Genomic DNA, 13,868 nt, shown 5'->3' on the forward strand with positions numbered 1-13,868 from the left:
AGCAGATGTATCAGGAAATGAGGCTGTGGGTGCAAAGGCAGGAGCATGGACTTGTTAGACCACTTAGGTGTCCAGACGTGGGTGCCCCCCTCCCGCAAATTAAAGAGCTAAAACCTGAGACTAAATTCTCCAGCTGTGGTACTTAACCACCTAGGCGACCGTGGGCAGGTTGCTGGGTTTAATCTGCCTCAGCTTTTGCATCTGCAAAATGGGATTCAGATCACTGCACTGGTAACCTGGGGGAGTTCGGGGGAGTATTCTGGGGTATTCCAGGGATACCTTATTATGTGACCTCCCCTTGACGATGGCACAAAGCTGTGCACTCTTTCAGGGGTTCTGGAAATTGGATTCTTCATAAGGACTGGGGTGGTGGTAGTGAAAGTGGTGGCGTAGAATGTCTCCCTTAGGATTCTTGCCAAGGCTTCTCAGATCTGTCTGCTGAGGTGCCTGGGGGCAGAGAAGAATTGACACCACCCCTGCCAGCTGGGGCACAAAGGCCCCTTGCCGGCTTCAAGTTCAAAATAACAATGGGGAAAATCAGTGCTTCCCTGAGTCTGAACCGGCAGCATCTGCCCCAACCCCAATTAGAGAAAGGGGTAGAAGAGAGGGAGAAGGTTTTTCTCCTTCCTCAGGGGGGCTGGCTTGAGGGGTTAGTTCCTTTTTCCTCTCTGTCAAGGTCGTGGGCCACCGGAGGCCAGACCATGTGCCCTGGGCAGGCTCACCAGCACCACATCTATGCTCAGGGACCCCCTTGGGGGTGCTCCATCACTGGCCACTTGTAGATTCTTCTGGGGTCTGTGTGCACGGTTTGAACTAAACTATGGAATTAGAATGGGATCTCATCTGCCAGGAAGAACCCTATGCATCTTCTCCTGGACTACTCGGGTTCCACTAGAGGTAAGTGCCTCCGAACCCAGCCTGGGGGCCTTGAGGGGCGGATCTGTAGGTCCTACTGGCAGGAAACACCTGACCCTGAGTCTCCCGGATCTGGCCCAGGGGCGTTATAATAATAAACTATCAGAAACACTGAGCACTTTATTCACATTCAAAATTTTTTAACGTCCTCACCACAGCCCCACGAGAAAGGAATTGTTTTTCCCATTTTACAGACAAGAGAACTGAGGCCATACACCCGGTAAAAGGTAAATCTAGGATTGGAGCCCAGGGGTGTCCCTCGGAAGCTCCCTGTCCTCGCTCTACGCCTTGTCAGCGCGCACCTCTTCCCTCCGGGTGCCCACCGCAGGCAGCACGGTCTCCAGCCCGCAGAGAGCCCGGGGCGCTCCGGCCGCAGTGCCGCCCCCCACCCCGGGATGGAGGCGAGGGTCTCAGGGTTTCTAGGGCGCAATCCAGAGAGCCCTGTCGGGACCCTCGGACCCAAGGGACCTTCGGGTGGTCCTGGAAGCTGGATCTCACGGGGACCCTGCCCTGACCCTTGATCACCTGGAAGCAAAGCCGTTGCTCGCAGTGCACTGCCCGGTCCCAAATCCTAACCGCGGAGCGCGCCCCTCGTCCGTCCGGGGGACGCGCGCGCCGGGAGCCCCAGAGCCTCTTTTCCAGCGAGAGGCACAACTTTCCTAGGTTCTGGGAGCCGGCGTTCTTACACCCCAATCCCGCCCGGGCTGGAGAAGTAAGAGGTGCGGGCGGCCCCGCCATGACCGCGGGCGCGCGACGAGGATCCTCGCAAAGTTGGAAGCCAGGCAGGAGGGACGTTTCCCGAGAGCGGAGCCCTCCCAGCCTCCGGGCCCCCGCCGGAGGAGGCCAGCGATGCAGAGTCCGCCATTACCGCGGGCGCGCAGGTGCCATACCTCCGGAGGGCCGGGCGCGCAGGAAAGCTTAAAGTTGAGGCCGGGCAGGTGCAGCGATCCGCGGGGAGCGGCGTCCCCCAGCCGCGGGCTGCCCGCCGGGGACAGCGAGCGGTGCCAAGGGGTCCGCCATTACCGCGGGCGCGCAGCTCGCAGCCGAGCGCGCCGCTCGAGAGGGACGCGGGTCCCTGCAAAGTTGGAGCGCGGCGGGCGCGTCGACCCCCGGCCCGGGGCCCCCGGCCTGGGGCAGCCCGCTGGGAGGAGAAAACAGGGTCGCCCGAACCAAGTTGGGACGCGCGGCAAACCCCGCGCCTCCCGTGGCACTCCCGGGGCTGGCGCCGGGGCGGGGAGCCCTAGGGCACCGGGAGGGGACGCGGGACGGCTGGGCCGAGAACTCACCTGCCGCCGAGCCGGGCAGCGCCGAGGCTGCCTCTTCGCGCTGCGCGCCCGCCCGCCCGCCCGCCCGGCCGCGGGTCCGCTTGCCTGCCCTTCTCCTCCTCCTCTTCCTCCTCCTCCTTCTCCACCTCCTCCTCCCGGGCGCCCGCGGCCGCCGCGCTCGCGGTTCCGAATCCTCCCGGTCCGCCGCCCCGCGCGGCTGGAGGGCGCCAGTGGCACCCACTCACCTCCCGATGGGAGCCGCGCGCGTCCCTCCCCCTTCCCCTCCGCTTTGTGCCTCTCTGATCCCTCCCCGCCCCCTCTCGCCGAGCCCCCACCCCTCCCGAGTCCCCTCCCCTCCCTCCGCCCCAGCGAACCCAAGTTCGGGACGGAGGCTGCGGGCTTCCCCGCGTGCGCCCCTGGCTCACCCCGGCCGCCCGGCTGCCGCTCGCCGCCTGGCCGCCCCTCGGAGGAGCCGCCGCGCTAAGTGGCTCCTCGCCCAGCGGCTGGAAACGCGGCATAAATATGTAGGGACTGAGCCGTGAGCTCAGCGAGGGTCGTGAGGGGGAATTTATTTCTTAATGTCCCTCCTTTATCCTATCATCGCTGAAACGAATTAGCGGTGACGTCCAACCCGGCTGGTTTATGGGTGTGGGGCGGGAGACGTCGCAACCCTCATTAAAAGAGCCGCTCTGGGCTCCAAAGCATACATCTTTTATATAACCTAATTTCCATTTTTTCCCCCTATCAGGAAACACACACACACACACACACACACACACACACACACCACGACGATTTCTGGGAGCCTGGAGGGGGCTGAATGCAGTGGCCACAGGGCAGCTCTCGGGGGTAGACAAGGCCCCATGGGAGGCGGGGATGGTTCTTTCGGTCTCTGCATCAGTGTTGGATAGGATTCCTTAACGGGACAGTGGGCCCCGCGGTTCCCCCACGCGGGGCGTGGCCGGAAGCCCCCAGGAGCCCGCAGGAGGTCGCAGCTTGGGTTCCGGCCCTGGCTCTTGGGTGGGCAGACTGGGACAGAAGCAGCCAGTTCTGGAAACGTTGCCTTGTTCTGGTCTTCTCCGGAGCAGCACTTAGGCCTGGCAGCTGGGGAGGGGCCTGGCTCACCTGTGGCCCAGTGGGCCTGCAGGTGGGGAGAGGGCCGGGGCTGGGCTGTGGGAGGAGAAGATGGAGATCCAAGCTTTCCTCCCTTTCTTAGGGGCTCTAACATATGGGTAACCATATAAACCCGTCTCAAAAGCTGTCTTTTCCTGGGCAGATTGCAAAGGATTTTGCATTTCACTGTTACTGCTGCTCACACACTCTTGGGGAAACAGCAAATCAAGGAAAGAGAGGAGACTTCACACACACACACACACACACACACACACACACACACACACACACACCACCTGGCTCCAGGTGGCTTGATCTGACTTCCCCCACCAGCCTTGCTGAGAGAAACAAGCCTCTTCAGGTTCTGAGTTCTGCAGAGATGAGGCAAAGAAGAACTCCCCCCCTCCCCACCCCTTGTCACTAAGAAATGCTTTTCAGATCCTCTTGCATATGACGCTCCGGAGAGGGGGGTGTGACTTTGGGGCCAGAAAGAGAGGTATGGGGGGGGGGGGTGAGGAGGGGAAGAAGGAATAAGGAGTAAGCTGGCGGGTACACGGAGCTGTTTGCTTCGTCCTGGAAAGAAGATGCCAGAAATTCCCTCTGGGCCCCAGGGCTCTGCTGCCACTTCCTGACTGTGCCACGTGGGCCAAGTTCCAGAGCCTCGGTTTCCCCAGTGGTGAAATGGGCCTGAGGTCGTCGGGAACATGTGTACGATGAGATGATGCTGGTGAAGCTCTTGGCAAAAATGCCTGGCATATAGTAAATGCTCAGTAAACAGTAGCCAGAAAAGATAGTAACAATGCCGAGACTAATAGTGACATAAACATTGGATGGGGCACCCCAGGGACGTGGGGCCGCAGCTGAGTCCTTCCAGCTTCCCCGGCCTGAACCATTTCAAAGTTGAGCACAGGCTCTCAGTGGTGTCAGACTCAGAATGCTGCTCCCCTCAATTACCATGGCAACTGGGGAAAATCAGGAAGCCAGGGGAAGGGAAGCCACTTTTCCGCTGGGCTGGCCGTTCACCTGCTCAAAGCAGCTACCTCGCCTGTGTGCGGGGTTGGGCCCAGAATAGGCCTAAGGCGGGGCACCTCCTCTCCTGGAGAACCAGTTGCCCCGATCTGGGGAGAGGGGTGGCTGGTGGGGAAGGGGCAGCCATGAGATGGTGGGGTCAGGGCCCAGGCTGAGCTATGTCTGCAAAAGGCAGAGGTGGCCTGGGTTTGGGGAGAGGGAGACAGAAACCCTGCTCCTTCAGGTCTGTCCTCCCCGCCAGGTGTCCTGGTGCAATTGACAGCAAAGTCCCCCGAATGTGGCTCTCCAGACAGAGGTGTGGGGAGACGGGGCCTTGGAGCCCAGGGTAGGAGCTTGTCATCCTGAGGGGTCCTGCGTGTGGGTATGAGAGCAAAAGAGAAAGAAAGAGAAAGAGAAGGAGAGAGAGATGAGAGAGAGAGAGAGAGAGAGAGAGGCGGAGTTTAGGCAGAGACTCCCCTTCCTTTACTGTGTTTATTGCCATCGGCTTAGGGGATTCGGACAATATAGTCCTCAGAGTAGAAAGAATAATGGCTGTCAGCGTGAACCAAGCATTTTATAGGTAGATCTCATGGACTCATCATAAAAATTAAGAGATGATTCCTTTTCTTAGTCCCATCGTACATTTGGGGAGGGGGGCGGAGAAGCAGAGGTTCCGAGAGGCACAGAGGCTTGCTCCAGGTCACCCAGTTCATTGGTGGAAAAGCAACTATGAGAACTCAGGTCCTGCTGGTCCCGAAGTGGGGCCCTCCCTGCCTGCCCCCCCTGCCCCCGCCACCTCGTGGAGAAAGAGAGTGACTAAGTCAGAGACCTTCTTTCGGGATGGCCGGGGAGTGTCTGGCATGGGGGGGGCTCCCCTCGCTTGTGCTGGGCATGGACCCCGGAGGGCTTCAACAACTGGCGCTGGGACCAGAGACTCACAGCCATGTGGCCGTCCCGGAACTATGTGGAGCGGCGGTCCCCGAAAGCTGCTCATGCGTGGTGCCCCCTGATGTCTCTTCCTCTCCGAGGCTGCTTGGGCATTCACTCTAAGCTGATTCCAACAGGACCCCCGTGGTGTTTAAAACGGGGCGGGGGGGGGGGGGATGTCGGTAAAGCCACCCTTCTCCCCAACTGCTGTAGGAGTCAAGCAGCTATGACACACCCAGGGGTCAGCTCAGAGCAAGCTCTCCATAAATGGTCACCATGAGAACAATTATTCTTGGAGCTTCTCTGGGGCCCACACCCTCAATCCCCGTGTGGATGGTGGGTGTGTAAAAGGCCTCTGCCGGCCGAAAGGAGGCTGCCCCCTGTCCCCCCTCTCTGCCACCCTGGGCCCGAACCAGTCCCCACCCAGCAGCTTAGAGGTGAGCCCAGGGGAGCACAGTGCTCCAGCGGGACCAAGGGGAGGAGGGGGAAGGAGGAGGTTGGCTGATGTGGCTGCCACTGAGGGGGTAATACATTATCCAGGGCTAATGAAAACATAATTATCTTCTTTTGGCTGCAGAGAGGGGCTAATTTAATAGGCCGCGATCGAAAGGCATCTGTTGAATTCACCCAGCAGCGAAAACACTTGAAGGGCTTGGGTGGGGGTGGGGAGAGCGGCAGAGCGCGGCTGGTCAGCGGCAGGCCGGGCAGCAGCTGCATGTGGGTGGCAGCCCCCCCAGGAGAGGGGAGGGGGGTGGGAAGCAGCACGGGGCGGGGGTGCAGCAGCTGGGGAGGTGTCCTATGCACAGGCCGACTGGGACTGCTTTCTCGCTGCGTGATCTTGGGCCAGTCCTCTGCTTCTCTGAGCCTCGGCCTCCTCATCTGTAAAGTGGGGTCAATCCTGCCTCCCTCCCATTGACTGGGAAGACTAGATGAGGAATATGAGAGGGGTTCTGGCACATTCTAAGTAAGTGTTTAACAAAAACTTCCCCCTTCTGCTTCTTTGCTGAGCCACTTCTACTTAGCCTTCGGGATTCAGCATAAACACCCCCTCTTCCGGGAAGGCTCCTGCTCTGGGCTCCCCTAATGCCCTGCGCTTGCCTTTTCTTGAGGAAACCCACTTTAGGATATTTGCTGGGTTCCTGCTGGGCTGCTAAGAGCCCCGCAAGGGTAGCAAGGGTCTGTCTCATCTGTCACTCAAAGTCAGTGCTTCTCAAAGCATGTTCCCTGGGCCAGAGGCCTCAGCATCCCCTTAGAACTTAGTTACCAGTTCCTGGGCCCTGCCCCACACCTGCTGAAGCAGACACCGAGGTGGGGGCCCAGCGAGCTGTGTTTCATGCAGGTTCTCCAGAAGGGGCTGGTCCACGCTCAAGTTGGAAAGCTTCTGCTCCAAACAGAAACCAAATTGATGTTTGTTGAATCAATGACTGAAGAGCTTCCTGGGGTCCTGCCATGAAATGGCAATAGCTCCCTAATTAGCCACCAACTGTATACCAAAGGCTGTGCCCCTCCCAGCCACTCCCTGTCCCCCACCACCCCTCCATTCGCCAGCAATGCCCCTTGGTTGGCCTCTCTGTCCTGAGGTGGAGACCCACAGGGACTATTGAAAGACCCGGGGGCGCCTCCTCTGTGTCCTCTCTCTGCTCCCACTGCACACAGATGCCCCTTCCCTTAAGTTGTCCTCCCCCCCGCCCACCCACGCAGGTCCTCTAATTCCGGAAGAGAATTAGACCCTGTCCCTGGGTGCCTGGCTTGGGAAGTCACTTAGATATGCTTATGAAGGATCATGCCTGTGGGTCAGTCTTGCACAGAGTGGGAGGGGCAGCCCGTGGAAGGGCCCTAGAGATGGCTGTCCCCAGCCGTGGCATTTTACACAGGGGGAGGCCAAAGTCCAGGGAGGTTTGGTGATTGATCCAAGAGCAACAGCCTGTTAGTGGCCTATAAGATCCTTGTCCTGGCTCCCAGCTCGAGATGCTGGTTCTGGTGCCCCTAAGAGGGGTGGGTCACCTTTGTGGCACTAGGGCATCTGTGGGAGGGCAGGCCAGCAGGGCCAGGGAGCAGGGAAAGAGGTTGTTCGAGTGCCTAGAACTCCTGCGAGGGGTGGGGGTGCCACAGTCCCCAGGACGGCTACTGACTGGTCAAACACCCCTGGTAGACATTCATTCATAGGACTCCTGCAGAGAAGAAAGAGGGAGGAGCCCTTTAAGGCTTAAAGAGGCTGCCTGGGCCTAGGAAACACTAGATTTGAAGCTGGAACATCTGGCCTCCAGACCTGGTTCTGTCACTAATGGGCTGTGGGCGCTTGGACAAACCCCTTGGAATCTCTCAGTCTCAGAAGAGTGATCTGAACCAGAAGATCGTTCCTGGAAGTATACACAAAATCAAGCCCAAGTGTGCTTTTCTGGGGTAGAGGGTTTTCAGTATTGAGTAGCTTTTTTAAAAGAGTCTAAAACCTTGGAAAGATCAGGAGAAAATGAACCAATGGTCTTTCAGGTGCTTTAATCGGCAAAATGGAGGCAACTTCTTGCCCGGGAAACCCCGCCCCGGCAAGTTTGCAGCTGCCCTTTGCTCTACGCAGCCGTTTCGGCAGAGGCAGTTCCCCGGATGACCGACAGATGGCGCTAAACCTTCACTATAGCCTTCCTGTTTTCCTGAGACTCTTCAGGTACGTTCTGCTTCTGTTCACTCAGATTTGGGGACCTCCGGGCCTGGGCCCCCTTTACGCTGAGCTGACCTGAATGGCTGACCTGGCTGCCATTCAGTCTTGCAGTGTCTGTCCATAGTGGAGACACCAAAAAGGATGTGAAGGTGGGGGCATTAGAGTGTGGGCGTCTTGAGCACCCCAGAGAATGAACTGAAAACTCAAAAGGAGCCTTATTTAGTCCTTTTGTTCTCCCCTGCACCCCCAATACAGGACCCCCTCCTGTACTCCCCCGTCTCAACCCGAGGTGCCATATCTCAGGCTCCTCCAAACCCTGGAGTGTTTGATAGCCTGTCACACGGGGGTGTGAATGGGAATCAAAGTATTTGCATTTTGAAGGCAAAGACCTGGGGAAGCCAGTGCCTCCAGGGAACAGATGAGGTGGGCTGGCCCTGAGACATCAGGGAGCGGTAGGACCTGTGGCTAACTGGAGTGCAGGGTCCACCTAAAGGCATTCACATTCAAAGTCAGCCATCGGAATTCTGACCAAGGGAATGGATTTCAGCACCTGGCGGTGTCGATGTTTGAGTGCAAGGCAGGTCTTAATCAGAACATAAAGCAGTGGTCCCAGGGGCATCCGGGTGACTCAGTCAATGAAGCATGCGACTCTACGTGTCGGCTCAAGTCATGATCTCACGGTTTGTGAGTTCAAGCCCCACATCGGGCTCCATGCTGACAGCATGGGACCTGTATGGACTTCCCTCTCTCCCTCTCTCTCTGCCCCTCCCCTGCTTGCATGCTCTCTCTCTCAAAATAAAGAAACAAACTTTAAAAAAAAAAAAGGAACATAAAGCAGTGGTCCTTAAACTGCCAGGTGCATGAGAATTACCTGAGAAGACCACCAGTTCCTGGACCGCGCCTCCATAGATATCGGATCTGTAGGTCTTGGAGGGGGGAGAAGAGGATTCAAGAGGCTAAATTTTTAGCCAACTCCTCAGGGGAAACTGAGGCAGGCAGTCTTCTGGTCCCAGGTTGGCCATTCCATGCCAGCGAGGCCACCCCAGTGACCTGGGCTGGATCCTCAACCTCCACTTGCAAATACTTGGAGTTCAGTGACACAGCTTCTCAGCAGCAATGCCGGCTCCCTCCCCCCATCAGAGCAGCCATCTAGCAATTCTGTTCCTCCCCCCCTCCCCCATACCAGAGATATGCATAGAAAAGATGACACACTTGGACTTATTTCTAAGAGTTAGGAAACTTCTGAGACCAATCCCTGGGGGAGGGTAATGGGGAGGTGGTAGAGACAGGAGCAGATGGAAATGCCAGCTCAGTGTTCTGGAAACTACCAACCTGGGGCCAACGTGTTTGACTTCTCATCTGACTCTGTCCTCCATTCACAGTGCGACACTTGGGCAAGGCCCCTCCCCTCTCTGGGTCTCAGTTTTCCCATCTATAAAATTAAGGGGGTAGGACTGGAGCATAGCTTTCTTCTCTGTTCTAGGACTCCCTTGGGTCCTGCAGCAGTGTCTTGTGTAGGTGGAGGAAGAAGGGCGGGGAAGGGTACCCTGAACCCCGTTATCTCCCCCTCCATTCTGAGCTGGTCTGTTCTTTGTGAGTCTGAGAGACCAGGTTTCATTCGAAAAACAAACTTGAGAACGACTGGTGTGGGAACTCTCATGGCGTCTTCTAGTGTCCATTTAATCATCCGCTGTCTCCTCTTTTTTGGTGGGCTACGTACCAGGCACTGTGCCAGGGGCTGGGGCAACCAAAACCCCTAGGCAGGATTCCTGGCTCCTGAAGGACTTTGTACAATGAGGAAGTCAGACAAGTTCACAGTCCAGCCTGCTAGCCTGCCATGGTTTGCGGTCTACACCGCCCTGAACCCCAGAAAGCGATTCTGCTGGCCTTACCCTGTCTTTTAAAGCCTTAATGAGAGAACCCACTTTCTTCCTCTCAGCCTGACAGCCTAGAGCTCCATTAGCTTCATATATTTTGGCATTTGATTGATTTAATCTGACACTCAGGCAAACTGTCTTATACTCTAATTGTGTGGAAGAGGGGAGTGTGCAAGGATATGGTGTGATTTAAAAGCTTTGGAGTTAGTCCTGGGATTTGCCACTTCCTAGCTCTGTGACCTTAGGCAAGTTAATTACCCTTTCCGTACCTCAGCTTTCTCATCTGTCAAAATGGGGGTGATGACAGTCCCTACCTCCCAGAATTGTGCTGATTAACTGAGATAATGCATGTGAAGCCCTTTGCATGGTCTTTGGCACATAGAACATGCTCAGACAGTGAGAGCTCCTTCTCCTATTATTATTATTATTGTTATTGTTATTATTAATATGTAGGGGGTTCTTGTCTCTGTTTCAAGATTAGAAGATCTCTGAGAAGTATGAGCCATGCCTGAATCCATTTGTATGGACTTCAATATGCCTCGCAGTTTGCTAGTACATCCCAGGCACTCAAAAACTGAATTCTCTTGCATGGAAGAATCAGGACAGTTTCTCTGCAAAAGTGGTCCTCAATCGGCAGCTCTGGGGGTGGGGTCTGGCAATCTGAGTCTCAACAAACCTGCAGTGATCCTGACACATTTTTAAGTTTGAGAATTACTTTTCTACACCAATGATTTCCAAACTTGTTTTAGCTGTGATAATACATATATTTTAAATTTCCAAATGGAATTGTAGGCAGAAGCCAATATATAAAATAAGTGAAGGAGGAATTCCTGAGAAATCACTGGGGAGGAGGCAAGATCCCTGACTACCGTATCCTCCTCCAAGGAAGCCCTGAAGTGCTTATGCCTGCTAGGAATAAAGCTTAAAAAGCATCACAATTTTTAATCCTCATGCCCATCTATCCACCCACTTACCCACCCACCCAACCTCATCCATCCATCCATCCATCTATCCATCCAACTGTCCATCCATCCATCTATCCATCCATCCATCCACCAATCCATCTACCCATCTATCTACCCATCCATCCATCCATCCATTCATCCATCCATCCATCCATCCATCCATCCACCAATCCATCCACCCATCCATCTACCCATCCATCCATCCATCCATCCATCCATCCATCCATCCATCCACTGATCCATCCATCCATCCATCCATCCTCCAATCCATCCATCCATCCATCCATCCATCCATCCATCCATCCTCCAATCCATCCATCCATCCATCCATCCATCCATCCATCCATCCATCTATATTTGTTGGGAGACCACCTATCTTATTCATTTCTGCAAGTCTTGCCAGAAGAGGCACTGATTGCCTTTTTTCCAGACTCTCTTTTCAAGATGTTTGTATAACAGTTTTGAAAAATGGAAATAGTATCTCCCTTCAGAGCAAAAGGCAGGCATGCCTACTGTCCTGTATAATAAAGATACTGACTCCCAGGGTGCCTGGGTGGCTCAGTCAGTTGAGCTTCTGACTTTGGCAAAGGTCATGATCTCATGGTTCATGGGTTTGAGCCCCATGTCGGGCTCTGTGCTGACAGCTCAGAGCCTGGAACCTGCTTCCGATTCTATGTCTCCCTCTGTCTCTGACCCTCCTCCCTCAAAAATAAACATTAAAAAATAAAAAAAAAAGACACTGACTCCCTCAAGAGGAAAGGGCAGGTTTGCTTACTCCAATTATAAATAATTCAGTTTCTCTAAATTTGAGATTCCTCTCCTGTAGTCCAGACCACAACACCTGGTCCTCTTTGTGTTGCCCTGTGGGAACTGGGGTTTGGGCTACTGACACAAATGGTGATACCCTGGTTACTACTATTGCTAGGAGTAATAAAATCCCATGTCTCTGACCCAGGAGTCTCATGTCTCCTGCCAGCATCCATAAAACCGTGGCAGTGTTGTGTGTTGGCTACTTCATGGCATAGAAAAGAAACTTAAGATACTGCCCTGGCCTTGAAAGGCTTACAGCTGGGTTGCCAAGGAGAAGCATAAAGACTCATCAAGAGCTTTAGCCATGCTGTAGGGCAGGAAGTGGGAGCTTTGGAGCCAAGTGAGAAGTATGGACAGAGGGGATAGCAGGGTGTTCAGAGAAAGCTGTGTCTGGGGGTCCACAGGGAAGGGTCTGGACGCTTTGGCCTTTCACTGGATGTGATGTCAATGCTCTTCTGGCCCTCCCACTGTCCCAGTGCTGATCAGTTTGCTCTGTATTCATTGTCCTCTGGCTCTGCGTCTCCATCTGATCCAGTGCTCCTTGGGGGCAGGGATCCTGTTTTCTTCATGTCTTGGGCCCCAGCGCTCCACCTAGTGTTTGGCACATAGTAGGTGTTTAATAGTATTTTGCTGACTCACAGGACTTTTAGATAATATTAATGATAATAACAAGAAGTATGATGGTGGTAAATACTTGGATAGACACGTAGTAGCATGTGAGCACTCATAACATGGCGGGCACTTCCTACACCTTACCTCTTGCTCACTTGGTAAGTGGAGGAGCCAGGATTTGAACCCAGGAAGACTGGCTCCAGGGTCTGTGCAATGAAACCCCTACATGTTGGTTGCTGATACTGAGGAGGAAGTGGGTAAAGGAAGCAGCTCAGGGTACAGCAAGGTAGGGTAGCAAGTGACAAATAAGTAAGCATCACTTCTTGGAGATCGCCATGGTTACCATTTCTTGAGCACTTACTATGGGCCATGCTAATCCTTAATCTTCACAGCCACCTTGCAGCTGGGTATCATTGACCTTCTTTGGGGAGAAACAGAGGCACAGAGAGGTAGAATGACTTGCTCAAGGACACATAACTAAGTAGTGGCAGCTCCGGAATTTGAACCCAGATCTATTGGACTCCAAAGCCCACCAATCTTAAGGGGGGAATTTTGGTTGAAGTGAAGCCCTGGAGGGTTATAGTGACCTCAGGGCAAGGGGGTTCATTGGCTGAAGCTTGGGACAAGGCTGGGCTGGCCCACACCTGGAGCCAAAAAGAAGACAGATAAACAAGATGAATGAGACAAACAGTGACCCTTCTTGAATTTTCTAGCCCAGAGTATCCACATTGGTATTTTCTAGCCCAGAGTATCCCACCAGCTGACATTATGAAAGAAAGAGAATGGGCATGGAACCAGACAAGACAGGGCCAAATCTAAGCTCTGCCTCTTGCTTGCTGTGCAACCTTGAGCAAGTTACCTAGCCTCTCTGAGCCCCAGTATCTACCTGTCTTTCAAAAGCTTTGAAAATCATATTAATAAATAGCTACAAGGCACCTGGCATGTAGTAGGCACCCAACCAACGTCCATTATTGATTCATTCAATAAACAATTACTGTAGCACCTTCCAGCAGTGCCCCACCTGTATCTTCTTGGCATCTACAATTCTCACACATACTGATCCAAACTCTAGCTTGAAGCACCTTTCCTCTTTTGCAGAAGAAATGTCGGAGTGGGGGGGGGGGTGGGGATTAGCATACTCTCCCCGCCTCCCTCCCGCCTTAGAGTGCTTTCAACCACTGCCTGACAGGAGTTGGGACATAAGTCCCCTTGAGTAAGGTAACTCTGAGATGTGTGGTCTACACTGGTTCCTAAGACTCCCCTGCGGGATTCAGCTCTGATTTCCCACCGTGGTAACTTGCATGATAACACATATTTTTCTGGGATCACCTCCCAAAGAAATCCCTTGCATTCCAACCCTAGTCTCAATCTCCCAACTAAAACTAAAAGAAGACATTGACTGAGCGACTATGTGTCACATTCCATCCTGTGCCTGGATTAATGATTAACCAGACAGACATTGTCCCTGCTGTCCATTTAGAATCTGTAGTTAGGCCAGGAGAGGAAACAGACAGTGAAGAATTAACTGTGGTCAGTATAGGAGTCTCTTACCCATCTCTCTTCACTTGCCCTAGGGGAATGGTAAGGTCTCTCTTTCTCTCTGTCTCTCTCTGTCTCTCTCTCTCTCTCTCAGAATACACCCAAGTTCTGTCCAGAACTGTAATTGTTTTTTCTTGACCACCCCATGAATAAGCATTTTGAAGCCAGAATCCACATCTTA

General features: G+C 54.2%; 1 long non-coding RNA gene across 1 annotated transcript in view; it reads left to right on the forward strand.

The window, feature by feature from the left end:
* The first annotated feature begins 5,589 nt into the window (after nt 1-5,589).
* LOC109277576 (uncharacterized) overlaps nt 5,590-13,868 on the forward strand; it is a 35,243-nt gene continuing 26,964 nt past the window's right edge. The window contains exon 1 of the long non-coding RNA XR_008422135.1: nt 5,590-5,665. This is a non-coding gene — a long non-coding RNA (uncharacterized LOC109277576). The remainder of the gene's footprint in view (nt 5,666-13,868) is intronic.

This window comes from Panthera pardus, unplaced genomic scaffold (assembly GCF_024362965.1).
Source record: "Panthera pardus isolate Hobbes unplaced genomic scaffold, ASM2436296v1 HiC_scaffold_15, whole genome shotgun sequence".
Classification (NCBI taxonomy): domain Eukaryota; kingdom Metazoa; phylum Chordata; class Mammalia; order Carnivora; family Felidae; genus Panthera; species Panthera pardus.